This window comes from Biomphalaria glabrata, chromosome 3 (genome assembly GCF_947242115.1).
Source record: "Biomphalaria glabrata chromosome 3, xgBioGlab47.1, whole genome shotgun sequence".
Lineage (NCBI taxonomy): Eukaryota > Metazoa > Mollusca > Gastropoda > Planorbidae > Biomphalaria > Biomphalaria glabrata.
The window spans coordinates 18,654,696-18,660,695 of NC_074713.1; the positions used below are offsets into that span (position 1 = coordinate 18,654,696).

At 39.2% G+C, this 6,000-nt stretch overlaps 1 protein-coding gene across 5 annotated transcripts in view; it reads right to left on the reverse strand.

Moving 5' to 3' along the window:
• The window catches only part of LOC106057092 (uncharacterized), a 90,178-nt gene extending 85,799 nt beyond the window's left edge, over window positions 1-4,379 (reverse strand). For 3 of the 5 annotated variants that reach the window (XM_056023853.1, XM_056023851.1, XM_056023848.1), the window contains exon 1: window positions 3,885-4,378. The gene's annotated coding sequence lies outside the window, so the exon portion shown is untranslated. Of the gene's footprint in view, window positions 1-3,884 lie in introns of all 5 variants that reach the window. The other 2 variants (XM_056023852.1, XM_056023849.1) reach the window with 1 other exon arrangement.
• Window positions 4,380-6,000: the final 1,621 nt, after the last annotated feature.

Genomic DNA, 6,000 nt, shown 5'->3' on the forward strand with positions numbered 1-6,000 from the left:
TTTAACCTCCATTAAACTAAATTGATTTTGGATTTATAAACTTTAATTTGTGTAAAATGGGCATGCATTGTCCTATAATTCAATAACAAATATACAATTTTCTGATAACAAATAAAAAAGTTATTGAAGTTTAATCCTAACAGGAGAGTGAAATATAAATGAGCAAAGTGAATAATACTATCGAAATGAGGACAATAATTACGGAGAGAAAGTGTTAACAAAAAACTGGAACACAGAGTAAGCAGACTTACAGATGTGAACATACAATATTGTTCATTAAGGTGGTTTAATTTAAAAACTGTATTGCAGTCACTATGTAATTACCTTTATGATATAGTATGTTTGATGTCGTAAACAATGCAACCACTAATGTTGTAAATTAGCGTAGTAGTGAAGTACCCTAAAAGTATGCCTACAAGTATTTCTTAATGATCTTATTTAAAATCAAATAGTTTGACTAAATGTAATGTTTGGTTTTTACGGCTTATTGTTAACCTCGTACATACAAGATAAACCTTCAATAATGCTCCAGTTGCTCCACCTGGATAATGCTCCAGTTGCTCCACCTGGATAATGCTCCAGTTGCTCCACTTGGATAATGCTCCAGTTGCTCCACCTCGCTAATGCTCCAGTTGCTCCACCTCGCTAATGCTCCAGTTGCTCCACCTCGCTAATACTCCAGTTGCTCCACCTCGCTAATGCTCCAGTTGCTCCACCTCGCTAATGCTCCAGTTGCTCCACCTCGCTAATGCTCCAGTTGCTCCACCTCGCTAATGCTCCAGTTGCTCCACCTGGATAATGCTCCAGTTGCTCCACCTCGCTAATGCTCCAGTTGCTCCACCTCGCTAATGCTCCAGTTGCTCCACCTGGCTAATGCTCCAGTTGCTCCACCTGGATAATGCTCCAGTTGCTCCACCTGGCTAAAGTTACGAGTGGACCGGGACCAATCGTTAGAGAAGGCCTCAACACTGATCTGCGACGACACAACCTGTGGACAGTTTAGACCTATACCTCATGTCACGTCGTAGGTCCGACGTCACGACAGAATGAAACAAGGTCGACTCCCACAAGACCTTCTGTATGTGATTTAATAGAAGGCAAGCGATCCGCAGGCCGACTACTTTTAAGCTTAATTGATGTTAGCCAACGAGACAGAAATCGACACTTACAGTTGGGAAAAATTGGCACTGGATAGATCCACACGGAGAGCAAGCATATAGGAAGGGCCCTGGATTGCAGATACAATTCACCATACACACAAGGAGTAGAAGGATGAAAGCACAACGGCGCCTGGTGATTATATATGCCCAACCTGTGACTGCAGCTGTGTATCAAGGATTGGTCTCTTTAGTCACATTTGCAAAGGGAGAAGATTGTCTGCCGAAACATAAAATGCAACAGAGTTGTTTTAAAAGCTATTTTATTAGTCACTATTTGTGTCTTGGTATGATTTCATTGTTGACAGAGGTTGCGTTTAAATAGTACATATACAAGTAAACAGTAGAACAATAAAGAGAAATCTTAATCATTCTAATCATTGAAAAAAAAGTAAAGTACCCTTTCAGACCTTGTAATCTATAGGGTAGATGATGTATGGTCACCTGGGCCGACGGTTAACGAGGGTGCAATGTGGCCAACACAACGACCAACCTCGTTTACTTTCCCCAACTCTTGTCAGGTACCGTTAGAGTTGGGTGGACTCCGGGGCGCCCTTAAAAGTCCAAAATTAAAAATACCAGTCTTCACCAAGATTCGAACCCAGGACCCATCGGTTAGTAAGCCAAGTGCTTTACCAATTAAACACCATGCGCTCCCTCTAATCATTGAATTCATGCAAAGTAGAACATTTAGTGTTAGGTCTAGCAGTTCAGCCAATCAATTAGAAGTCTCTTGCATACAATTAACACAACAATTGTGCGTTTGTTTGTGTGTGTGTCTTTACGTGAATGGTGTTCGTGTTTGCATCTCTATTGTTATTGTTATAATAGTATCGCTGAGGTGGACTAGTGTAGTCATACTGAATGTCCATTTGTGTGGACAATACAATTATCTGTCTTATAAATAATAAAAATGATATCATTTATATAGCTCCATTAATAAATGCAGTTTACGCTACAAACCCTCACTTGGACACCTATTCGAGGAACATAGTTTTAATGAAATGTTTTAATATCAAGAGTTTAAACTGAACACCCCAATGGGTCTGGACTTCATCATTACAATCAAGAAACAGATCAGAAGTGAAGAACTCTTTTGTTCGTTCGGCAATGAATTCATGGAATCATGTTTGGTGTAAGGTTCACATGAAACTGTGGTACCAACGTTTATGTTGTGTTCTACCGTGACTACCAGTTGCTATTGGATGTTTTGTTATGTGTTATGCCCAATTGTAAGATACATGTACTCAAGGATAGTAAAGATGATTATATCATTATTATGTGAAAAACAAACTAATATTCATTCGCTGGCACTGCCAGGGTCAAGTTTCGTAAGAGAGAAATAAAATTCATTATTATTATTATTATTATTATTATGTTAGAAACCAACGAGTATTCATTCTCTGACAGTGTCAGGGTCGAGTTTCGCTAAAGAGAAACAAAATTGATTGATAGTAGTCCCTTTATCAGTGTCCACTGAGGAATTTTCTGGTGACGTGGCAGGTCTGCAGCAGTACCGCCCTTTGACAGGCAACGACAATCTTCTAGGAATGTTTAAGGGCCTTGAAGGTATTTGTGAGGTCAGTTGTCATTATCCCTTCGATTGATGTAACAATGGGGTATATGGCTATTTTGGATAACTTTCATAAGCCATGACTAAGCCAAGCCTATGTTTCCCATATTTTCTTTGTTTTTCCATTTCAGTTTTTTTTTTTTAATTATGAGACACTGGTACGGCGATGTCAATAATCGTAGCAGCTTTTTTTTTTTTAAATTCAATCAACAGCAGATCAGGGCGATTAAAATCTACCGTTTGGTCGGTCAAAATAGGCATATCCCAGTACAGCAGATGGTCAGTAAGCTCGAGAACCTTTTGTGGCTAATAATTGTAATAAGGAGGAGTATGCTTATTCATCAAATTATGTGTCAAAGCCATGTGTTGGTGTATTAACTTTGCAACATGGTATTATTATTATTATGTTAGAAATGAACGAGTAGTCATTCTCTGGCGCTGCCAGGGTCGAGTTTCGCTAAAGAGAAACAAAATTCATCGTAGTCCCTTTAACAGTTATCTCATTAAACATTTATACTGTTAATATCTCGTTGACTGTTTATTGCAAGCACGAAGGTGCCTGTTGAATGTCAAGGGCCCGGGCAAACGAGCTAAGGCTTTAACAAGCTACTAAAGTGTCCAGCTATTTATGTAGTTCATTTTGTTTGTACTATTATTTCTGGTCCAATGTTCTGTCTCATAAGGTTTATCCCCTAATCAAGTCAGAGATTAATCTTGTAAATCAATTACACTAATCTTGAAACTAACATCAAACTTTGTCCCAGGTCAATCTTTAACAATCATTAAAATGACTACCAGTGAGGTCAGACCCCCAAATCACAAATCAAAATCTCCATATCTCCATCAGGACTTAAACCCACGACCTTAAGCAGACGAACGTATACCTATTCAACCCCCACCTAGTTCATTTTGTTTTGTACTGATATTTTTGTCGGCAAAGTGGTTTTTACTGTGACTTAAATTACCGTAAACATGAAATAATTTGAAATCACTTTAAAACATTACTCTAAAAACTTCCAACTTAATCTTCTCCTAGGAATTTTGGTCTGCTCTAGAATGACCTACATTTAACCGAGTTAAATAATTGAAAGTGACAAATCGGTTTCGCTATCTTTTAGTCTGTCTGTCTATTATCAAGAAGACAAGCAACTTACCTTTCGAAGTGGCGCTAGGAGTGAATGAAGATCACAAACAGATGGAGAGTTAGAAAGAAGTAATCCATCACTTTGATACTCCGGGCTGTTTTGTCGCAATGGCCTCAGCGATATAAATCACGGAGTTAAATGGCAGGAATGACTGAGGGAGTGAGAGAGAGGGGCAAACAGAAACTCGATGTGAGAGAGAGAGAGAGAGATGAGCAGTACTCGATACTTATCAATCAAAGCACGTGCCGAGTTCGCAATCGATTCCGCTCGGCAATTGTGTTTGCAAAACATGCAATTCAATGAACGAGAGCTAACTGAGTCTCTATTTAACTTTCCAGCCAAACAAGTTGTTAGAATCGATACCAGTCTGTGTTTTAATATCCACTTAATTACACTTTGTTTTTGTTTGTTTGTTTTCACTTTTATTACAGAGCTCAAGCGAAGTATGAGTGAGGAAAAAAAAGTCGTCTGCAAGATATGCTCGACCTCTCACTCTATGGAGGAATCATTTTCGTGTCTTGTAAGCTTCCCTCTCGTCGTCCTTCTTCACCGTGTCCCTCTCCGCCATACTCTCTCCTTCTTCTCCTCTTCCAGCTCCCTCTTTTTCAAATTCTCTTATACGATTTCTCTTTCATTTCTATTTTTTCTCTCGTTCTCTTCGCGCTTTCTTCTAGATCTTTTCATTCTCTCCTTTCTCTTCTCTCTCTCTCTCTCTTTGAATTGTATTCTTTTTTTTTAACTCCTGTCATTTCTCTCTCTTATGTTTCATCTCTCTCTTCTCTCTCTCTCTCTTAGATCTTTGTTGGTTTCTCTCACTTCTTTCCTGCTCTTCTATCAACTCTATCCTCATCTCTTTCTCTCTCTTAGTTTATCTGTCTTTTCTTGTTCTTTTTCTGTCACTCTATCATCATTCTCTCATCTACTTCCTCTTCACTCTCCATTTCTCTCCTTATTTTCTCTTCTAGCTCTTCTTTCCACCTCTACAAAAGTTAAAGTAAAGTTGCTCTTTCTTAAGACCTTGTGATCTAGAGGGCAGATGATGTAAAGCTCATCTGTTTCTGTGGCTGACGGTTAACGAGGGTGTCATGTGACAAGCCGAAAGACCAACCGCCTTTACTTTTTCCGACGAATATCAGATGCCCATTAGAGCTGGGTGGACTCAGAGGCGCCCAAAGATCCCAAATTAAAAAATCCCATTCTTCTTCAGGATTCGAACCCGGGACCCCTGGTTCGGAATCCAAGCGCTTTAACGGCCATCCCTCATCATTGCAACTTTTTTTTCTCTTTTTCTCCAACTCGCACTGTTTCTATTTCTCCAACCCGCACTGTTTCTATTTCTCCAACCCGCACTGTTTCTATTTCTCCAACCCGCACTGTTTCTATTTCTCCAACCCGCACTGTTTCTATTTCTCCAACCCGCACTGTTTCTATTTCTCCAACCCGCACTGTTTCTATTTCTCCAACCCGCACTGTTTCTATTTCTCCAACCCGCACTGTTTCTATTTCTCCAACCCGCACTGTTTCTATTTCTCCAGCGCATTTTAAAAAAACAAAATACCAATCTAGGACGTTTGTATATACATTTATTTGACATCTACAATAGTTAGTAACTCACCCTCCTACAAGTTTACAGTTACACACACACACATGCTTTCCTACTGTTAAGTGAGGAACATCTTAACTCCAGATCGTAACATTGCCTCCTCCTCTAAGATCGGTCACCTCTCTGTCACCGATTATCGATCACCAGGATGGAGCACTCGGCTTGTTTTGCTTCTCGGTTTGTTTCTCCCCCAATTTTTTTTTTTTTTACAATTTCAGAACGTGACAAAAATGTTTTATGGAAATCTTTGAGACAAAGCTCTTTTATTTTGTCTGAAAAGACACCGAGCCACGGAGATAAACCTGTTTTAAGACGCTACAACAGTAGAGATAAAACTGTTTTAAGATATTACAAGAGTGGAGATAAAGCTGTTTAAGAACATCACATCAGTGGAGATAAAGCTGTTTAAGTACATTACAACAGTGGAGATGAACGTGATGATGAATCAACTAAGTGAACTGACACTGGAGTTATTAGTCCTATAATGACCTATAAGATGATGAGACTGTAACACTGTAGATA